This window comes from Leptinotarsa decemlineata, unplaced genomic scaffold (genome assembly GCF_025532065.1).
Source record: "Leptinotarsa decemlineata unplaced genomic scaffold, Ldec_3_MD MMD2_tig00026294_RagTag_RagTag, whole genome shotgun sequence".
NCBI lineage: Eukaryota > Metazoa > Arthropoda > Insecta > Coleoptera > Chrysomelidae > Leptinotarsa > Leptinotarsa decemlineata.
In genome coordinates this window covers 5902140-5926764 of record NW_027412674.1, presented here as the reverse complement: position 1 = coordinate 5926764, position 24625 = coordinate 5902140, and positions in this window count along the sequence as shown.

Genomic DNA, 24625 nt, shown 5'->3' with positions numbered 1-24625 from the left:
TGGCGTCCTCGAAGACGAATTCAATATCTTATCCAACAGGATACTTAAGTACGAATTATTATATGAATAATTTTTACGCTGATTATTTGGAATGAATTCCATTGTCATTCAACAATTTTTGAAGTGATAACTTCTTATGGCAGGGTAAACCACTTCGTGACGTAACGCGTTACAGCGCCAGCCTGTCTGGATTCCCTTTTTCTTACGTATAAGGCAGCGGCAGGCAGGCTTCTTCCCTCTCGTCGGACAGAGGCTTCTCTCTTCGCCCTTAACATGATTCAGTGTTTAGTGTGCGATAGACATATACTGTTGACAGTAAGCATATAACCTAAAATTATCAGCGCTTTTGGAAGTGATTATAAGAAATTTGATGGAACAAGCAGAAGATAATCCTCGAAACATTACAGAATCTCCTAACGAAAGGTGAGTTCAATAACATATTATATTATGATTCATCAATAACAAGCAAGTCTACCGCTGCAGAGTCTATATTTTGAATTTCTGGTATGTTTAGCGCCACTGGTTAAATATATACAGGGTGCCAAATTAGGTCGGCATCATTACCATCTCCGTTATTATTGACGCTACGAATTCAGTTAAATGGGCAAACTAGTAGCATTTCCAATGGCCTTTGATGCCAAAGAAAATACAGTCGCGTTTTCAAAATATTTCATAAAATGATATTTTTTTGAATGAAACACCCTATATTTTATCATGCATTTGGATTCGTAATAACATTCAAAACAACAAGACTCATATCACCTTTCTTCCTAAAGTTGAAAATAAGCGACTTATGTGGAAATATTTATTTCTGTCACAAGTACAAAACATTTTTTGTTTTGGCAAATGAAACCTCATGATTGTCCAAACACCCAATTTTGGTACCTATACGAATGACAATATTTTGTTACTAACAGCGCGATCATTATGTCGTACCACTCACTTGACACCACTGAGCTATTTGATATTAATTAATTAATTTAATGGTAGTAGTAAGGTACTAGCATATATAAACATCAACACAGTAGTGAAATTTAGTCATAATGAAATCCTGAACATGCTAACTTGGTTAGCAAAACGTGCGTCGAGAGACCGTATTTTCGTTCTGGTGTTGGAAAAGTGTTCTCAATAGATTAAGTTGAATGAAGAGTCAAATTTCATTATTGTTACACCATTATTGTTTCACCATTTCGCTCTAATATCTTCTTCTATTTTTTTCCTCGTTGAGCGAATCCTGACCAATAATAGTTTGCCTAGTTTTGTATCGTCGCCTGCCATTGATCTTTATTCAGGTATTCATATACCTATGTTAATGATATGCTACTTCAGTACACATGCAGAGACGTTTTTAGGTTAAGTGGAAGAACAATTTAGCAGTTATTTGCATAGCTGCGAAAATTGGATTAAGATTTCTGCCTTAGTGCGGCAAGCCGGTATGATTTTGAGACTCGAGAGTAGAGAGGGCATCATTTCTTCAAGGATTCCAATAATCAGAACAACCATCTTGACAGAGTAATCTGGATAGAGTCTGCGGAGTTTGAAGAGAGAATCTTGATATTTTATTCGTTTTTCATCCTCTTTTCTGACGATATTCGTCTTGCCAGGAGCTGAAAACTCCACGATGAATATCGTTTTGCTCTGGTGGCCGAGAAGGACTACATCAGGCTTATTAGTTTGTATGAGCCTGAGGGTGGGGAACGAATATTTTCAATGAATTCGGCACTTCTCGTTCCCCACCACGGATTCAATATCCCACGAAGCATAGGGCATCAGTGTCTCGTCAATACCGTAAGAGTGTCGTAGATGGTAATATAGCACTCTTAGGGCCGCGTCATGTCGATGGATATAGGCCGAGACCGCATACACTTGCATATGCTGGACATGCTATCAGCATGTCCAGCATATGCAGCTGATATATATATATATATATATATATATATATATATATATATATATATATATATATATATATATATATATATATATATATATATATGTCCAGTATATGCAGCATACGGCATATGCTGGAAATGCATATACAAGTGTATAAGGGGCGCTTTGCGCCCCAGACCCTAATACACTTGCATACACTTGCAATACACTTGCTATGTACCCTATACCTCTATACCCATCACCCAACTGCGGTAGACTAAGGTGTTGAAGATACCATCCTGGCAAGCCATGATGAACCCCTGCGAACGTTGGGCGCTTTGATAAGCCAAGGTCTTCAATGTTATTGAAGAAGACCCCATGCATTGGCTCATTCTTGTGTTTCCGCAGAAGTAAGGTGATCTCTGCGGCTTTTATCTGAGCTTTTTGCTGAACAGGTTCCAACTCGGTGACAGAGTTGTGATCACCTCATTCAGTGTCGAAAACTATACCGAGTTCATCAGCTGCTCGGGCAGCTGCCCTAAAGAGAAATGCTCCAATAGCTGCTCTCTCATGGCCACGGACCATGTAAAGAAGTGGACCCGAATTCCTGACGACTTTACAGGCTGTATCCAGTACCATTCTATCATGTAGACACTCCAAACTCAAAAGTCCACGGCAAGTACAACCGTGGAACGGACGATTTGGTATGCAAACTCCTACAGAGATGCATCATTTTTCGGGTGTTTACGTTGAGTTGATACAACTCCTCCCGAGTCCACTTCATTACTCCAAACGAGTAGAGTAAGATTGGAACGGCAATCATATTTGTTGCAGCAACTTTTTCTTCCCGAGAGTTCCGATGACCAGATCTGTCGAAGTTTGTGCTGATACTTGCGCAGAGAGAGTTTTTCACTGCTGTTACCTCTTGTGAGTGGCGTTGTTCCACCCTGAAGTAAGTATACCTCTCTCCGGCATCCAGATGGTGGAGAATGCTCTCATCTAGCTGCACATCCTCTCGGTAGTTCCCGCATCGTCCTCTTTTGAGATGGACCATTGCACATTTGTCTATCCTGAATTTCATACCGTTAGCATGTGTGTACTCTTCCACCTCTCTCAAGTACTGATGGAGATCCTTCTCTCCAGATGCATAAAGTTCAAGATCATCCACATAAAACAAATGAGTGATCTTGTGCTTCCGGTTTCCGGGGGTGCCACAGTTATACCTTCGAGTATTTCTGAGCGCAACGGATAATGGCAATAATGAGATACACAAGAGAATGGGGCTGAGGAAATCACCCTGAAAAACACCCCTTCTGAAACTGACTCACCCTGTTTGGACTCTTGCTTGATCAGATGTTATGGTGAAGCGAGTTCGCCAAAGTGGTATCAGGTAGCTATAATTATAGAAATGGTTAATGATCTTTATTATTCCCTACTTTTTGTGACATTTGCCACACTATTTGTCTGTTAACATCTGTAGAAATTTTTCTTCCAATTCAGAAGATAGGTCTCGCAGACATTAATTGAGTTTATTATTTTCAACATATTGATTTCAGAATTTAGACTGTTGAAAGACGCGAATGTAAGCTCCAGAGGAATGGTTTGATTTTTTCGCAAATGAATTTTTGTTTGTTTCATTTGTCTTGGAGTACTTGATCCAAACTGAAAGACTTTGAAACTTTTGATCCACATCAATTGAAATACTTCTTTTGAGTAGTCACAGATCGCAGATCACAAAAAAGAAGCGAATCGAAAGCAAATACTTTTCCATTAAAATTCCCGGTTTCGATTCATAAAAGCTTCGTAAAACTTCATTTCAATTTCAATCCGGAGCATCAAAGTTCTCCGGAATGAATAACCAAATGGTAAACCTGATGGTAAATCACTAAAATTTTAATTTTTCTCAAATCTCGAGTGAGCTGTTCCAGTAATGAAAATAGAGAAAAGTTTTCGTTCAAAGGAAATATAGTTTCAATTCAATTAATTGCTTTCATTTGAAGTTTTCTCCGAACATTCAATATCAATTATCATCAAATCTACACGATAGAATTATTTTGTGAACAGAATAGTTCACAAGGTCAACCAAGAGCAAGATTTATGAAATCTTGAAGTATGTACGCGGACTGCTCAAAAAATAAGATGAGTGTACAAATTTCGTGGGCTGTGTACATTTCAGTACCAATTTTTCATTCTATTTATGTTGGTGCACTCGTCTCGAACACATGTTCACAGTTTCAGCTGTTGAGCATGTTCAGTTTGTTGGTGAAAAGCCTGAAAGTTGTAAGTCTTTTATGTATTCGGCAATATGGTGTGCCTCAGGACTCCAACCTAGGTCCTCTTTGATTTTCTTTGTTTATTAATGACTTATGTGAAAGGTTAGCTTGTGAGGGGTTATGCTTCGCATATGACTTTGAATTATTTTCTAGGTGATTGTGTAAATCTTCAATCTCAATTAGAATTTCTTGTTGCTTGGTGCAGCAATAATAAATTGGAACTCATTGTGGAGAAATGTAAAGTAGTGAGTTTTAGTCGAGAAAAAGAGGTTTATACATTCCCGTTCGTAATACAGGATTCAGATCTGCTGAGATGTAATGAGATCAAAGACCTAAGGGTAATATTCGATCATTAATTAACATTTGGTAGACATATTTCACAAACAGTTTCAGAATCTCTCAGAGCTTATGGTTTCATTGTTAGAAATTGCAGAAACTTTCATAATATTAAAGCCATGAAGCTGTTGTATTTCACCTACGTACGTTCGAAGATAGAATTCATAGAAATTTTTGTAAATTTCTAATTTTCAGAATAGATGGTTCTTACCTTGAGAGATGTATCAGTAATGATGTCATATATGAACGTTTGGAAATTTTTAGTTTAAAGCATCACAGAAAATGTGCGTCGCTCATATTTTTATTCAAGTTAGTGAATGAGAGAGTTGACTGTCCTAAAATTCTTGAACAAATTAACTTCAATGTACCACGGTCAGCTCCACGATCTCAATCCATTTTTAGACCTCTCAGAGCAAGAACTAACATTATGCTCAATTCACCAATATATGTTATGTGCACAAATTTCAATAGCATTTGTGCCCATGGTGATTTATTCTTCACCAACCTTCATAACATTATTAGAATTGCTAATGTGTACTTGAAGTAGATAATTAGAATTAGTTTTTCTTTTTTGTTCATTTTTTTTTCGTTTATGGTTAAGTATTGTAAATAAAATTTCATTTTGTCCTGTAAATGGGTAACTGTTGGACAATAAAGCTATTATTATTATTATTTTTTTTTTCGCCGTAGTGTGCGCTGGTCAGGCCCTATACATTGGTAAGGGCGCGACAGCATTATCAACCAATGACCACTTCCCACACCGTGGGGTAAGTGATCATTGGGTCCGAGAATCATGTGCCCTGAGCAAGCGTTTAGGGCACTGCCTTATTGAGGTAAGCCGGTATGATTTTAAGATTCGAGAGTAGAAAGGACATCATTCCACAAAGGACTCCAATAATCAGAACAACCATCTTGACAGAGTGATCTGGATAGAGTCTGCGGAGTTCGAAGAGAAAATCTCGATATTTTATCCGTTTTTCCTCCTCTTTTCTGACGATATGTGTCTCGCCAGAAGCTGAAAACTCCACGACAAATATCGTTTTGCTCTGGAGGTCGAGAAGGACTACATCAGGCTTATTAGCTTGTATGAGCCTGAGGGTGGGGAACGAATAGTTCCAATAAATTCGGCACTTCTCGTTCCCCACAACGTATTCAATATCCCTCGGAACGTGTGGCAACACCGGCGTCTCGTCAATACCGGAAGAGTGCCGGCATTAGCATTATTAATATTCTGCTATCGAAAAAAAATTGTGTGATTGTATTCTGAGTCAAAAAATGTTAATAAGTGGTACAAGCTTTCCACAAAAGGTCGAAAAGATGTGAATGATGACGCTCGTCCAGGGTAAGCGTCTTTCAGCACACCAACAACGTTTTTTTCTATCTACAAAGCAGTTCTGATCCACACTATTTGGTATGTCGTTGAGCTCTTGAGGCGATTCAGTTTATAATCTCCTCAATCGTCGAAAACCGCCGTCCTTTCGAAAAGTCGCACGGGTACAAATCTGGTGAATACAGTGGCTAAGGCGTAATAACTGTGTCTTGGTCTTGGCCCTCCTGGCAAATCTGGATCGCCGTTGACATCATTCAACAATTCATGAGCTTTGCTCATGCGACGGCTTTTTTGGTCAAAGTTCAGCAGTTGGCGAAGAAAATTGTTATAGAGAATCGTCGAATCATTATTAGAGAAGTTGTTGAGGATGTCGGCATATCGGTTGTTTCGGAATTTTGGGCATGGAGCGTGGGGCAGCGGCGAAATTGCTTATTATTTGAACAGACAGGGTACAGTTTGATTGTTTGAACCGTGTCAAAGCATTAAGAAAAGTTGGAGATATTCAATGGTTTGGAAGTGAGAAATAACGGTTAAAATGCATTGAAATCAGTGAATATTGTGAAAATCGATAGAAAAAGATCATCTCAACATCAGTTCAAAAATTTCATTTGGAAATGACGAGAAGCGTCATATTTGTTTTCAAAAGATTGCGATTCTGCGTCATGAACAGTGTTTGGGAAATGTGTTGATCTTTATTCGGGAAAATGTAAACTTTGTCCATATAACTAGTAAAGTATTTGTTAGTTCAATTTTGTGGTAAATAAAATAGAACAGGTTACAAGCTATCGCTTCCAAAAATCTCGCCTACCGGCATTGGGCAAGAATCCCAGTGCCGAAAACCGAACTATGTTTGTTAATGCTCGCAACAACTGCCAGCTTAGGATAAATGAAAGCAAAAAACTTCACAATCTGAGAATTAGGGATAAACTGCTTGCCAATCCCAACGGGTCTAGATCCTTCTGGTCGGTAAATGAAGTTGTTAATCAGTACTTTACAAATTTACTAGCTCAAAAAGTTGCGTCCGAAACCACAGTTGATTTTCTGGAAAATGCACCACCCACTATTTCCAAACTAGAATCCACAATACCGGAAATTACTCTTCAACACCGTCTAGTCAGGCAAATTTTGAAACAGCTCAATATCAACAAGACATCTGGCTCTGATGAAGTACCCATCATTGTACTTCAAAAGTACGAAAATGAACTCGCACCAGCAACATGCAGATTTTTCAACCTGTTTAACAAATAGGGGGTTTTTCTTTTTGTTGGCGTTCAGCCTATTTCCAAAAAGGACAAGAAAAATCTTCCAAATAACTATACACGACCAACTCCCCCCAAATGGTCAGCTCCCGCTAAAAACCAATGAAGCGGAGAGAGGAAAGAGGGTATAGGTGAAAGCAGTCCAACGACCTATAAATAGTCAGATCTCGAAGGAATAAGTCCCATATAATAGACAGAGTGGCGATTAAGAAGTTGATACGAAAGCATCGACGAGAGAATAGTGACAATTTTCATAGTTTACAAACCGCTAGCCCCTAAAAGTTTCTGAAAGAAATTTTCAAGAGATGCAATACTTGCATTGCTAGCAGCTACACTAGACCGTTATGATATTACCACTATGGAACTGGCTGAATCATATAGATACTATGAGAAAGTCATGGAAATTAATACCCAAAATCGCAATCCAAAGTATTATAACCTTTTTGAGACTTTGTCAAGCTACGAAAACAAATCTTACGATCCAGATTTCGACGATATCCCTACGGATGAAGAAGAAATCCAAGTAGATAAGACCCCCCAAAAGCGAGCGGCGACGCCAGAGCCCTCCGGCGAGACAACAAAAAGCACGGCAAATGAGAAAATCCCAAGTCAACAGCCAAAAAAGAAGAAGTACAAAAGTTCCGCGACTGACCGGACTAAAGAACAAAAGACCTTTGACGTCACACCTGGCACGTCACAACGACCGGGTAAGTTGCCGAAAGACCCCAAGTCCAGGGGATTAACAGCCAAACAATAGACGCCCAAGAATCCGAATAAATGGAATTATGTGACTACCCTAAGGTCGAGGATGTCCCGGCAACTCGCCAAAGAGAAGAAAAACAAAAATACGAAAGACCTCCGCCGATAACCATCCGTGCGAAGGAAAAGTGGAAAATTTCAATACGATCGCCGCCGCGCAAAATATCACTATTTCGTGGGTGGTTAACACCACTGATGGAATCAAAGTCCATCTGAAGTCCACAGATGAATATAGAAAAATCACGAAAATATTAGATCTAGAAAAAATCCCGTACCACACTACATGGTACAAACCGAAAAGCCACTGAGAGTTGTTTTCCGGGGAGTCCCAGAATCCCTGGAAATAGAAGATATCAAGACGGAACTACAGGGAAGAGGATTTGAAATCCTTTCCATCGCTGGCATGAACAAATCAAACAAGAAGCCGAAACCGTTGGTGTTAGTCTTGGTTCCCAGAAACTAAGCTAGTATTTACGAGGTAAAAGAAATCCAAAACGTGCGCGGTTGCGCAGAACCACAGCGTCCCAGAAACAGAGCAGGACAATGCTACAGATGTCAAAAGTTCGGACACACGCAGCGGAACTGCAAAGAAGTACCAGCCTCTGTAAAGTGTGCCGGACGACATTCAACTAGCGAATGTAAGAGACCAAAAAATTCGCCCGTGCTTTGCTTCAATTGCAAGGGCGAGCATCCAGCCAGTTTCCACGGGTGCCCAGAACACCCCGAGAATAAGAAAAAGGCCTCAGATGGGCCAAATGACGAACGACAGCTAACAAACCCGAGGACTGCCAGACAAAATTTAGTTAGGAACGGAGTTTCATATGCGAGAGCCGTAGCCACTACAGAGAACTCCTATAGCTCTCCCGAGGGTCTCCCAATGACCCTAGGGCAGCTGCAGGAGATTCTTACGAAATTCCTGGTCTTGCAGTCTATCTTGCCGGTAATAAAAAAAAGAATCCACAGCCTAAACGGCAAAAAGAAAAGTAGAGAAGTGCTGCGACTTCTACAAACAGGGCTACAAGCCGCAAGAAGTCGACAGAGACTCGTCTCTGTCGCCAAAACACAAACAAAAAAACCCAAACAGATATAATCTCCAATTAGATGAAAGGATCGGTGTCCTGTAGCTCAAACATCTGAACGACAAAAGATAATCGACAGTGAATAAGTCCAGTTATCACCCGAAGACAATTGTGGATACTAGATTAGGTTAGGTTAGGTCTAGAGTGAGTGTGTCTATTCGACTCTCCACCGCAACCCGCAAGGGTTTATTGTGGATACTATCAGTCAAAACGTGGGGAAGTAACTTGGTTTGGAATCTTTTTTGATTTTATATTTTTAATTTTCATTTCTTGTTGATAATTTTTTAGTTTTTTGATTTTTTTGGTTGTTGCTTGTATGTTCTTTCTTTGTAATTTCAGTTTTTGTTTGATAAAATTGTTTTGTCAGCTAATATTTTAAGTTTTTCTACAGATTCTTTGAGGGATTTCGAATCAAATTATATCATATTAGACAATGGAAGTCCGAACTGATGAAATGCACCACGAAACATTGTCAACCACCTTCAAACAAACAATTTTTTGCGCTTGAAAAACGAAGCTTTTGAAAACAGAAGTAGCAGAAAGAAAGGCCATTTATGGACCTAATAATTTCATCATACTTCGGTTGAATAAGCGCCTTATCACTTCAAATAACTGTAGCAAATTTCAACCAAATCGGTGTAAGAATATTGATATTTTGAAAATACCGTTTTTTTAAACTTCAACGCCCTGTATCTGGGAAACGAAGCAACTTCGGCCATATATTTATAGCAACTTCGTTTCTTAAAACGACCTAACGAATCATCCTCTCTGCAGTTTCGTATACCGTATTTAGGAAACACCCTGTATAGACCCGGTCCATGAATCCTGCATTGTATACACTGAGCAAGAATGAGTACAAAGTAAAATACGAGCAGTCGCTCCCTTTCCGTAATAGTTTACTGATAACAATAAAAACCTGCAAAATGTCGATTAAACCCATTTTTCTGTGTGTTGTTTTGCTTTATTCGGCGTCGACAATTTGTGCTGGCTTTGAAACAGTCAGAAATAGAAGATGGTAGGGTTGTTTGGTGAATTTATAGCACAGTCTCAGACAGTACCGGCCAGCTGCAGTAAAGGAAAATTTTGAATTATGTTATATGAATAACTCTCACATAATTGGATTTTATTTCACTCAAAAAACCAATACAATAAAAGTATCCTACTGAAAATTGAACAAAAAAATATTTTACGTCATACAAGTTCATCATTGTGTTTTGCGTGCTTGGCTGATCTACCAATTACATAATAGATGATCTGTGAGGCCCGACGTCAAATGATTACGTAACTTATGAATGAATCTTAATAATAAAATTACAAACATGAAATTGAAGTATTTTTGATTTGAATGTTTACTTAACATTATTTGATCGAATTCATACAAAATACGCAAATCTGGAGGCATACTATGTTGCCCGCCATTATGCTTGAACCCCATTTTTTTAAAATAAGCTATGCTCTCTCTACCGTACTTGTGATGCACTGTTTGGAACCGTTGGTATAGTAATGAATATTACTGGAGTTTTATCCCAACACCAAAACGTTATTTTAATACTTCAACACGTGTTTCGATCACCACGTGATCATCTTCAAGAGGAAGATCAAACTTAACATACTTACAATGTTATCCTTATTTATTCCATAGATACATTTTCCAGGTAACGGCGTCTTAAGTGTCTTAAATTAATTTCACGATAGTGCCTTTCTTATTCAGAGTACACATTTAATTATTTTAATTCGATCATCCGAAAGATTCCTCTCTGAAAGTAATTCCATTGTGCCTAATCATTTTCGTCTAATCTATATGTTTTCCTGTATCTATATGTTTTATATAGATTATAGCTATATAATTCTAAGAGACTACGGTTAGTGTACAGATGATCGATTTCTAGAAAAGTCAAAGTATTTTCCTAGGATATGGCTGAGGTATGTGGATGATGTTTTTGCGATATTTGATAACGAAAAATCGAATATTGAGGACTTTGTTTCCTTTCTAAATTACAGATTTTCATCAATAAAATTCACGTATGAGTTAGAAAATGAAGGACAACTTCCATTTCTTCAGGTTTTGGTAATCAGGAGCCAATATGGTGGGCTAGAATACGATGTATTTATGTACAGGTATATTCCTGGCAGTTCACATCACTGTGGACAGCACAAACGTGCTGGGCTGAATTTTCTAGTGCATCGTCTTTTGACTTTTCCTCTCACACATGAGAGGTTTGGAAAAGAAAAATGTACAATACAGGGAATAGCAGCCACTAACGGATTCTCGAGGGGTATTGAAGATGATATAATAAGGAAGAAAACGTTTTGGTTGAGAATGAACGAAATCTCGACCATACCACCAATATACGAAGAACTTTGAAAATATTTTCAAGGAACTAGGTATGAAGGAGGTTTTTAAAACAAGTCATACACTACCTTTTGGGAAATCCAAAAGGCAAAGTCGAAAATTCGGAAAAGTATGGAATTTATGAAATTAAATGTAAGAACTGCGATGCAAAATATTATGGACATTTTCTAGTGCATCGTCTTTTGACTTTTTCTTTCACACATGAGAGTATGGATCGCCTTTTTACTTTTTATTGTCACAATTATTCATTCCTCATTTTATTCAACTAACAATTTATTTGTTTGAATTTAATTGATTCATGCATTTGTTCGACACATTAAAAACGGAGTTTCTATTTTAAATAACACTTGATTTGAAATGTTACATGAATTAATTTGTTTGATGAAAAGTTGCGAATAGTTATAATATAGATTATATGTTTGTCATATATACTTTTTTTGTAACTATCGAATAATTTACTACAATTTCTGTGAAACATAAATAAAATTGTTGGTTGATAATTATAGTTACACGAATTGAAACGATTGTTGATAATTTTAATTCGGCGTTAGCGTCAAGCGGATTCTTGCAGAAGCTGAATTTTTTAAATCTGGCAACATGAAAGTCTAATGATAGTAACACAATATTCCGTCCGACCGCAGCGCCGAATAAAACTCGTCAACAATTAATTTAATTCATGCATCACCCAAAAGCAACAATCAGAACAATTCATTTTTACAAAATACCATTAGAAAGTAAAACGGCGTGCCAAGCCGTTTTACTTTTTATTAATATTCCTTTGAAAATAATTGAATTACTTTGTTTGTAGAATTTCAGTGACACATGAATTAAATTGTTTGTTGATAATTTTTATTCGGAATAAGACGTCGGGCGTATTTTTATGGAACTACTCAACTGCATATATGTATGGCGTTGGTCATAGTACGGTAATAATCCGTTGAACCGCAGCGACGAATAAAAATTATCAACAATGAATTTAATTCATCATATCACCTAAATGCAACAGTCAAAACAATTAATTTTTACAAAATACCAATTATTAAGATTCCTTTGAAATGATCTGAATTATTTTGTTTGTTGAATTCCAGTGATACATGAATTAAATTGATTGTTGATAATTTTTATTCGGCGCCACGGTTGAACGGCGTTTTGTCGTACTATAAATGAACTAGCATGTTGCCATATGTAACACTTGAAGTTCTTGATAAATCCGCTCGATACTAGCGCCGAATTAAAATTATCAACAATCGTTTTAAATGTATCTTTCGAATACAACAAACTTTTAAAATCATGAAAACATTTAATTCTTTGTCAGAAATTACCTTTTTAAAAAGATTGATGAAATAAAATAATACTTGCTTGAGAATGTTTTGCACAAAAGTTGTAACCAAATTTTAAATTGAATGCATTAAAGTGAATGTTGGAAATAATCAACTTTTTCAATAAAATTGAAATATAACAATCTTTACTTGTCATAGAAAAATATTTAGTATGGAAAGTAAATTTGCTATATTTTCAGACAAACGAAAGTCTTTTTTTATTACCAACAATGTTTCATGGTAAAACTTTGACAGTCATTCAAATATATTCATTGAAATTTTATTTCCAACGTTACTTTTAGAAATTGAATTTGAAGTTTCATTGTAATTCGACAGTCATATAAATAACTAACATTTATTCAAATGTCGAAATTATATGCGGAATTGAAACGTTTGTTGAATTTACTCGAATAATACATTCCGTTGATTGTTGAATAAACATGTTTGTTCATTACTGAGTTGATCTATATGTATATAGATTATTTTTCAGCATAATATATAGTAAATTGGCGTTCCATTTTCCAATACTCTGAAACAATATTTTTCTTCGGAACTAAAAAAATTTCAAGTTATTTCATTAGTCTTTTTTATTCAAATAACAATTTTATTCATGTAACATTTTAAATCATTTAAAATAGAACAAATTTTGCGAACAATCGTTTTCAATGTGTCGAACAAATGCATGAATCAATTAAATTCAAACAAATAAATTGTTAGTTGAATAAATTGAGGAATGCATATTTGTGACAATAAAAAATAAAACGGCGTTCCATATGAGAGGTTTGCAAAAGAAAAACGTACAATACAGGAAATATCAGCCACTAACGGATTCTCAATGGGTATTGTAGATGATATAATAAGGAAGAAAAAGTTTTGGTTAAGAATGAACGAAATCTTGACCATACCACCAATATATGAAGAACTTTGAAAATATTCTCAAGGAACTAGTTATGAAGGTGGTTTTTAAAACAAGTCATACACTACAGAGCCTTTTATGAAATCCAAAAGACAAAGTTGGGAATTCGAAAAAGTCTGGAATTTATGAAATTAAATGTAACGACTGCGATGCAAAATATTATGGACAGACAAAAAGATCTATTAAAATGAGATATAAGAAACACTTGACACACTTAAAATATGGAAGACCTGAAAAATCAGCAGTCGCCCATCATATTTTGCAACAAAACCATTCCGTAGACTTCAGTTCATTAAGATTAGTTAGACAAGTTAACAACAACAGTCATCTAGATGTCTACGAGAGTGTAGAAATGAGTAAACATAATGATATTATGAATAACGATGGTAGACTAATACCTAATAGTATATAGCTTCTTAAAATAATATTTCAATTATTAGATTTACCTAACTATTGAGGACACATTGTGAAATTAATTTAGGACTAGTAGATAAGGTAATATTGTTAAATCAATTTAAGATACTTTAGACACTGGTACATAGAAGAGGTATCTGTGGTATAAATAGTGATAAGTATGTTCAGTTTGATCTTCCTCTTGAAGATGATCACTTAGTGATCGAAACACGTGTCGAGGAGTTAAAATAACAGTTTGGTGTTGGGAAAACACTCCAGTAATGTTCTCTATACAGAGTGTTTCTTATCTATGGTACGAAACTCCAGAAGATGATTGTGATTCGCTGGGCCGACATCTGACATATGAAAATATGTCAGGAGTTGCTTCATTTCTGCCACACAGTGCATTGAAGTTCAAAAATTTTTAAAAATATTATAAATATTCCTAAACTGACTTGGTTGTTTTGTAACATTTTTAGAGTATTAAGTTTCTTCAAAAGCTTTCTCTATTTCAATGTCAAGTATTTTTTTCGCTACACATAAATATTCATTCTACTGTGTCGTGGTATATATTTTTCAGTTCATTATTATATGATGGTCGTTAAGCGATTTTCGCTCTATTTCTTTCTACGAGTGTTAATTTAACGAAAGCGCTGCTGAAACGGCCCGAAAAATTAACCAGGCATTGGAAATGATAGTGTCAATATGTTTGACCTTGGCTTGCGAAATGTTGTTTGGAGATGAGCTCCAAAGTGGTCGACCTATAGTAATTCAGGACGAGGATTAGACCTCCAATGCGGTTTTTGATGGTTCGAAACGTATTGGAAACATAAAAAATCCCGAAAACTGGGTGTCATACGACTTGAACGATCGACAGAAACTGTCACGTTTCGAGGTCTGTTCTTCTTTGCTTTTGCGCATGAGAAGTGATGGAAAGCTTTTGTGATGAAAAGTAGATTCTATACGACAACAGTAGACTTAAGGGACGTGGTTGGACACCCATGAGCCACCCAGGCACTTCCCAATGGAGAAATTCCACCAGCTGCTGGTGGTCAGCTGCTGATGTGATTCACTATAACTTTCTGTAACCGGGCCAAACCATCACAGCAGTATCCTATTATGAGGAAATCGAGAATTACAGTAGAACAGTACAGTGAAGAAGATATTCTGTCGAATGATTTGGCTTCTAAATTGAAAAGCCGTGAAAGTACCAGTTCTGTCAATGAGACAGAGAAAATCATGGAAGAAGAAAAAAGTTTGCTCGAAGTAATGCGAGAATTAAAGGGTTGTGAGGATGTGACAAGACAAGTTGTTGTTGAATGGATCACAGCAGATAAGATAGAAGAGGAACTAAGTATCGAAGAAATAACGGATGCCTTGCAGGAAACCGGAGAAGTCGATGACGATGACGAAGTGGTAGATGAAGAGCCTGCCACTAAGATATCCCATCAAGAAGGATTTGCTGCTTTAGAAAAGGCTTCAATTTATATTGAGCAGCAACTAGAGGCAACACCTGCTGATCTACTCCTTCTTAATAGATGGCGGAACACTGCAGCGAGAAAAACAGGATACAATATGAAACAGAAGTGAATAGATAGTTATTTTACTGTTTTGTAATGTACTTATCTACATTCCACATATCTAGGAACATAAATAATGTTTCATTGGGCGAATAATAAATACATCCGGATTTATCCGAAGATAGGTTCTTCCCCATTACTTCGGATAACCGAGGTTCTACTGTATACTGAAAATTGCGTCAACGACAGCCGGCACTGTTTAACACAAGAGGTCCGATCCTGTTCCATGACGACGATTGTCCGGACGTGTCCACCGTTCAAAAATTATACGAATTGAGCATCCAAGTTCTGCCTCACCCACCATACTCTCCAGACCTTTCACCAATCGACTACCATCTTTTCAAGCGTTGCGATAACTTTCTGACCGATGGAACATTCGCCAATCAGGACCAGGAATAAACGGCCTTCGTCGACTTCACCGACGTTGGTACTGATTCGAGTGACGCTTATTTCGATTGAATTGAATTCATTGAGATAGCACAGTTTGGAGTAGACTCATAGAAAACGACAAAACTCTTGGAACAACCCAATAATGTCAAATTATTAAAACAATAATTGAACTCTTTTTCATCTATTTCACAAAAATCCTCCTATGAAATTAATGAATGAATAAACCCTCAAAAGGTTTGAAAACAGTAAATGTATGAAAATCAAATCGAGATATAACTTCATTTCATTTGAAAATCGAAATATTTTCGATACAATAAAATGATACCGTCAGTAAAATAATTTCATATGAAACAAATAGATACCAAAAGCAAATATTTCATGAAAAATACGAAACAAAACTTTCTTTGTTTTTTAGCACTTTTATTCGTAACTAATGTTCTTACTGCAGTTTCGTCCTATAAGGACATTTTCAAACTAATTCAATCTACTGAATGAGTTTCATTGTATCAGTTTGAAAATGTTCTTAAAAGACGAAACTGCAGTAACGATAGTTACCGAATTGTTGAAAGAAGTTGGTAGAAGAAAGATGAACTCTACCGATAACAACCGAGCCTTTTCATTTTCAATTCAAAAAATCATTATCGCCATTAAAAGGGGTAATGCGTAATGCCACATCGATATTGGGTACTCTTCCGTCTACTCAAAACTTAGATGAAATATTCTTGAATCCACAAATCAAATCAAAATTTCCTATGAACAACGCAGAATGGAGTAGGCAGACTGACCATTTCCCGATTTTCTCAGGAGATTCAGAGAAACACGAATAAGTTTTGGAATTATCATTCTCTCACAAACTGGAAAAGACTACCATAACTCTATCTGATTCAGTTTCAAGCAATTTAACTTCAAATTCCTCATTCCGTTAGTTGAATGATGGGGATGAGAATCATCGCATCCGTGATTACTCGAAAGAAAACAGTAGTGGCGAACGTATCATTAACAGCTACAACCCAATTAGATCAGTGATACATTCTTCAGTCAAAACCCTTGGGCTTAATGGGTTGAAAAATATTGGCCACACCTGCTTCATGAATAGTGTAATCCAATGTTCATCAAATACGAGATGGTTACTGGAAAATTAGAAAAAGGATGACTACATGAAAGATATCAATTCTAGTATTCCTAGTATGGACTTTGCTTTAATCAAAGAATTCGCAGAAGTTATCAGTCTTCTCAAAAAGTCAGATTCAGAGTTTCAACCCCCGATTCATGGGCCATGCGCATCAAAACGAAAAATTGAGCGACAGCGAAAAAGCACAAGAGTAATGACTGATTTATTTGAGGACATGTAACTCTAAAATTGTAGATAATTTCGTTGAAATTCACGAAAAAGTGACTTTCGATCCTTTCTGGGATTTGTCACTCCCCATACTACAAAAAACTGGCCAATTAGTATATCACAATGTATGGATTCCTTCACAAGAGAGGAAACTTTGGATGGACATGAAAAACCGACGTGTTCGAGTTGCAAGGAGAGAAGAATTCATAAGTTTTATCGTAATTTAGTCATTCATTTCAAAAGGTTCTCTCTAACAGAAAGATTTAGAGCCAAGTTAAATATTGCCATCGAATCTTCTCTAGATGGATTAGTTATGAACAATTATGCAGCAGACAATGTGACTCCTTGTCGTTATAATCTATATGCACTTTCGAATCACAGTTGGTCTACTTATTGTGGACATTATACAGCAGACTGCAGACATTCTTATATTGGTGGTAAAACATACTACTACATCTTGATATGAAAAAATGTGGGAATCTTTCAAAGCAAAAAATCAATCACTCATGAAATTATAACCCTTTCAATTCATATTTCTCATTTTCTATGATGATCTCCTACACGTAGCAACGGATAAATCCATCAATTTATTGCAGATATTTCAATTCATTCATGCTTCTACCCTCTGGATTATCACATCAGTCCAGTGGGTTTCAATAGAAACATTTTCTCTTAAACTTCAACTAGTATATTTTGTAATGCGTAAAGATATATATGGAATGCATTTTGTCATTTCTCTAGACAGATAGCCTTCTTCGACCTCGATATCTATGCAAATGGTTATAAAGACGAATGGATACTGCTCTTTACAAAATCTAGGTGATGAATAGATTCCATTCGTTAAGTATATGAGGATCACGATATACTGAAGAAGATTTAAGGCCACGATCTGTCCGGAAGTAACTGGAATGGAAAGAACGCAGTGGTTTGAAATATACAGACAGCCGTATATTTATCGTTCTTGAAATACAGACTGAACCAACAAAACACGGAAAAGTGAATTTGTTGGTATCTTCCACCTATCCTATTTTTTTAAGGACAACACAGAAAATCCTTAATGCGCTCTAAGTGCGGTGCCTGTGCGAAAGTTGCGATTCACATTGAAAATGGATCGCGGAAGATTGAATTAATATGAAATAAAATTCTTAAGAAGTTTATTCTACATAAATGCAGTTCTCCAAATGAAAGATTCCTCAAACAGTGAAGTTCGAGGGGTACTGAGTTGAACCTCAAAACAATGAGCAGTCACAGTGTGTCATATATTTCTGATATGTACCATTCTTGATGAAAACAAATGTGTCCAGTCACTTGAACATAAATGTGAACAATACTTTAAAGAAGTTTTGATTTGAGCTTTATAAGGCATCAAAAGTTGCTGAGGTTTGTACAGTTTTCTGGTTCGGAATAGTGTTACAAACATTTGAGAAGCAGCATTTTCAGAAGCAGTGCCCAGCCATATCGGTGTCCATTTCAACCCCAAACAAACTTATCGAAGCAGAAGGCGAAATTGTCTGTCCTGTCATTATTATATACAGTTCGGAGACATTTACCTTTTTGGAGCAAACCGAAGCTTGGGTTTTTATGGCATTGAATTGAATCTAGTTACTTTCATCCCAAATTCGAAATCACCTATAGATCCTCATTAAGAAATGCAACCACCGCAGCCGATGTCCTTGAATCCAAATGGAGTGACGAGACAAGTGTGCTGTTGTCAGCAGAGCAATATATAGGATACTTGGTTTTTTCTAGTTAGTCGTTGATATACGATATAAAGAGGGTTGGAGACAATATGGATTCCTGCGGAACACCAGCGTTGATGGTGAAACGATAGTCCAGTCATTTTATTTATCTATTTATTTGTAATAATACAGGACATAGCCCAATTACAGAGCAGAAAATAACAGAGTATAATAAATACATCACAACCAAGTGATTGTAAAGTCTACAAACAATACAAACAAGTATCTATAAAGACTATACATTTTATATTTATTATAGATGACAAAACAACTATTTTAGGAAGTGGGATTTTCTATTTGACAATTTGCAACTAAATATGTCTAAATTATCGCTGACAGAATTTGTCACTTTACACATGGTATGGATCGGAGAATTCTCCAGAACATTTGTGCGAGATGTTTTTATATAGAAAGTACTCGGATGTCTGGAACAGATTCTAGGAATGCGAATATCAAACTCTTTCAGTAATGTTGGGCAGTCAACTATGCTTTCGATAATTTTATAGGTTAGTGCAACACTAATATTCACGCCTTTTTTCGAGACTGCAAAAGTTATGCTTTTGTAGCAATTCAGAGTGGGTTGTTCCTATTGGAAGATAAATGCCATCGGTTTTTAGGCTTAGCAGTTTTAAAAATTGTCGTTGAATTGCTTCTATTCTATCAATGTGATATTGATAAAAGGGGCTCCACACAACTGGCGCGTATTCTAACTTTGATCTTATGAAAGCATAGCATAAAGTTTTTAAGATCGAAGTTTTTTTGAAATCACTACTGTTACGTGCAATTAATCCGTACAAACGATAGAAGGAGGTTATAACATTATCGATATGCCTATTGAATGATAGTGCAGTGTCAAATGTAACGCCAAGATCAGTAAATGTTTCTGGTCTCACCAGGGAAACGTTTTCTATTGAATAATCGAAGATCAAGATATTCGTTTTCAAACTGTAGAACATGACCTTACATTTATCCGGGTTCAGTGACAAGTTATTTCGATAACACAATTCTACAACCCGTCCTATGTTTCCTGAGAGGTTCAGACAATCATATATGCTCTCAACGAGCCAGTATAGTTTTAGATCATCGGCATATAGAAGGCAATACACGTCTATAACATCTGCAATATCATTAATAAATATATTGAAGAGTAACGGTCCCAGATTTGAACCTTGTGGAACACCGGAAGAAGCACTATATTCGGTAGATTTGAAACCATTGAGCTGAACATATTATTTTCGATCCCGTAGATAGGATTGAAAGAGTGCGATTAAGGATGGAGATAATCCAAAGGCTACTGTCGAAGCCTGTCGAAGGCCTTAGAAAAGTCTGTGTAAATAATATCAGTTTGGGCTCTATTGTCAATAGATTCAGCAATATGTTGGGTTACAATCAGAAGATTGGTGACCGTTGAACGATTTTTCATAAAACCGTGTTGGTTTATACTTATATTGCAACTAACATGCCGATATATAACTCGCTCCAGCATAATCTCAAAAACCTTTGCAAAGTTGCAAATAATAGATAAACAGATAAAATAATTGAAAGAATAATGAGTTTCAATTTCAATTTTCTTCTTCTTCATCGTCATCGTCTTCTCGCAGCTGTAAAAATTCAAGGGCGTTATCATCTTCTCTGACTTATGTTTTCCAAAAACCGAAAAGTCTTTTAAAAAATGATTTTTTATTCAATACATAAAAATTATTAAAAACGATGTTTAACAGTACATGTATAAAATCAGACTGAATGCGAAAGGTCGTTTCCCGAGGCGATGCTCTCTGGCCGGCTATGCTGATAAGAAGCTTTCCTAGGAATTGTAGCTGAGTGTCAGCAGAATCCGGGGTCAGTGACAACGTAATTCCTCCCTCCGAAGATGGAAAACAGGGTTTCACGAAGAGAAAAATGTTTTCCGCTGCCTTGGTAAGGGTGGATCTGTATTTCCCTCTTGAGGTCCTTCAGGTGGTTGGTGTCGGACTAACAGGTGCTTGTATTTGTATATAACAAATATCAAAAAACATACTACGATTATAGCATATGCTGGAACTGTCCAAATATAACCTGATGATGGGCGAATATATGTTGTCAAGGGTAATAAGCGGTCGGCTTCTTTGTGGATTTCGTTTAGCTTGTCTAGAGGAACGTCTTGGAGTTTTAGAACTGGTACCACCTGGGTTGTTGGGATTTGAGGAAGCACTATGTCTGGTAGAAGTAGGGGTTGTTCACCTATTTCTGTTGCTTGGTTGACATATTCGTCCGTGGGGGTTTTGAACTGGCATCCAAGAGGTAAGGTGATCAAGTGTGCTCCTTTGAGAGTGGTTATGTCTGTTGTTCTACAAATAGTCTGGATACGGGTGGCATTCTTGAAGATGCCAATATAGTGGGCTTCATCTACTTGTTCGATAATGTTTGATTCCTGTTGGATTGGTATCAACTCGCAGTTGAGTGGGTTACTGTCGATGCTCAGAATTTGGAAGATACAATCCTTCGTGGTGGATCCCGGCAGGAGGTTGTTCCAAGGGCAGTAATGGACATCGTGCAGGTCCAGGCAGGGCGTTGTGGAATATTGAAAATACACCTCATCCGTTGTCAGATAGGGTGAGGGTGGTATAATGGTGGTTCCATTCAAGGTAGGAATCGAGTATAGATGGTAAAGGGTAAATATATGTGGAAGTACCAAAGGGAGTTTGATGATAAAGACGATTTTATTATGTCTTTGATATGTACCTATATCGATGATATCATAATATCGAGATGTATTTACTGGGTCTAGTCCAAACAACAAATTTTCAAAAGAATAATGTTCTGATAAAAATGCTATCATTGTTTCGAGATCTTTTATTTTCAAAACGCTAGGGTGCGTAGTGTGTAATTTTGCAAAAGTTATTGCATTTTCTAGATCTGTTAATATTTGGATTAGTAGGTGTAAAATGGCACTTAATTGATCGAATGCTTCTTTTGTTTCAAGAAAATGATTGAAATCAAAAACAAAGGTTGAGAGTTCTGTAGCAATTTTATCTATTCTATTTGCAATTACTTGTTGATTATGTTTCACCGTAGCAGTTGTTTCACTGAAAGTTTCAATTATATGTTTTGAGAGTGAGATCTGATCATTTACCCTAGAAATAATGTTTTCCTGGCTGTTCTGCAATTCTATAATGGCTTGGTCATACTTTTCAGCGTCTTGAGAATCTAGATTACCACTAATACTCTTAATTATACTGCCTAATCCGTTTATAAGGCCTCGTTTTGATCTCCTGATGGGTGTGAGTGTATCAAATTTAGCAAATGATAATTGGAGCTGAAAGAATATCGACTGATTGATCGCTTTCAACTCTTGAAAATATGGGTGTGATAGCCCGCTATTGACTGCTTCAAGTAATTTTGAATATTGATTTTGTATAAGAATAAGTTCGTCAGCGATAGGAGTAAGGTCAAAGTAATGAATGAAGGTGTGGAAACTACTTTTGACTCGTGCGGTTCCTAATTTGAAGGGTAGGATACCTGGATTTTTATTAAGTGACTGTATTTGAACTTCCTGGCTCATCGTCAGCGATAGGACAAACCTGAAACAATGGTCTTTTGAAACTTGATTTGTGTAGAGTATTTTTAGGTAATTTCAATTTTGTCCTTTGGTCTTTCAAAACTGTTACTCTTTTAAATTTTGAGGCTAATTTATTACGTGCCTCAGTGCGTTTGTATGCCGGTGTTTTGTCTTTGTAAGTGAGAGGGGGTTCTCGGTTTGCATTCCGTTTTTCAATTAGTTTTTGTTTGGATTTGTTGAGTTTTTCATTGAGGTGCCTATAGATCTCGGAGGTCTTGTTTTTATGAGCTGCCATGTAGGCGCTTTGTACTCGATTTTCAATATTGATATTGAAAGGGTCCGAGGTAGATAGATGTCCAGTTATAACATCAATAGGTTTCATTCCTGTTGCGGAATGTATTGAATGGTTATACCCCATTATTGCATAAGGCATTTGTTTAATTATGTCAAGCTCTTTGTGAGTAGTTTGAAGGATTCTCAAATGCTCAATAATCGTGGAATGGAATCGTTCAACGATTCCCTTAGATTCAGGATGATCGGGGGTAACATAATGTAATTTTATGTTGTGGGTTTTTGCGAATTCTTGGATAAGTTCATTTTTTAGTTCAGTTCCGTTATCTGAGCTGAGTGATTCAGGAACACCATGATGATTAATATAAGTGAGTAGGTTATTAGCAACTTCAACAGCGCTAAGGTTGAGAAGAGGGTACGCTTGTCCATATTTGGAGAAAGCGTCAACGATAGTCAAGAATTTTTGATTCTTTACTTGAAATGTGTCCATAAAAACTGTTTCGAATGGCTTAGTTGGCGTTGGACTCACTTGGAAAACTTGTTTGGGGGGATTACGATCATACTTATTAGGTTGACATACAGGACAGTTGTTAATGTATGTGCGGGTATCGATTCCTAATTTTGGCCAATAATAAGTTTCTCTAATTCGTTTTTCCGTTTCGACTATGCCTCTATGGTTTGTTTTGCCTTCGTGATATTTTTGTATTGTTAATTGTTGATCGTCACTCCGAATAACATCTTTTAGCACTTTTGTACATCTAACAAATTTATACGAGGGTGTTTTGAATGTATTTTTAATTATTTCACAAAATCGGGGTATCATATTTTCGTCTGGCAAATATATTGCGTACGTATATTTTGGATCAAGAAAATCCTTGAGCAGTTTGATAACGTCTTGTTCAAAATTTTGCAATGATAACTGAGCAAATATTCTCTTTTTATTTTTAAAAATTTCTTTAATTTTCGATTCTGCTGGTGAATAGAACACGAGATCAATATGAAGTTGGTGGTCAAAATTATTCAAGGGTTGTTCCGAGATTGGAATGGTGAGTACAGGGTCTTCGGCGTTGGAGTGGACGGTTTCACAGTTATTATTGTCAGATATGTTCATATTGGGTATTTCATCACTGACACCTGTGTTAGTGACTTCGTTGATAAGGTCTTCAACATCAATTCGGGCTATGTTATTACTACTAAGATGATTTCCGTCGCTGTTGGCTCCATTGTTTGTACTCACATCTATTATGGGAGGTACAATAGGAGAGTCCGTAAAATTGATCAAGTCTAGTAACGATGGGGTTCCAAAATATGATGAGGGGGGATTTTCGTCACTATCGACATCATTTAGATTGGGATTTTCATCCATCTGAGGGATAATTGATTCCTCATCTCTTGATCGATTTGGTCTAATAGGAGTGTTATTGGAGATATCCAAATTATCCAAAATTTCACGATGGTCTCCGTTGGATTCATCTGTAAAATTTTGTAATTCGTTTGTATGTATTTCCACTCTAGATAGTGCGTCCGCGTTGGTGTTTGACTTTCCCTTTTTATAGATGATTTCATAATCGAACTCCTCTAGTTTGAGACGCCATCTCACTAAGCGTGAGTTGGGTTCTTTGAGTGACATCAGCCATTGTAGGGGCTTGTGATCGGTGAAAATTTTGAATTTTCTGCCATACAAGTATGGTCTAAAATATTTAGTAGCCCACACGATTGCTAAGAGCTCCTTCTCGATAGTAGAGTAATTTTGTTCAGACTCATTGAGTGTTCTAGACGCATATGCGACTGGTTTGTCAGAACTAATTGGTCCTTGTGAAAGGACGGCTCCTAGGGCAAAGTTGCTTGCATCAGTCGTT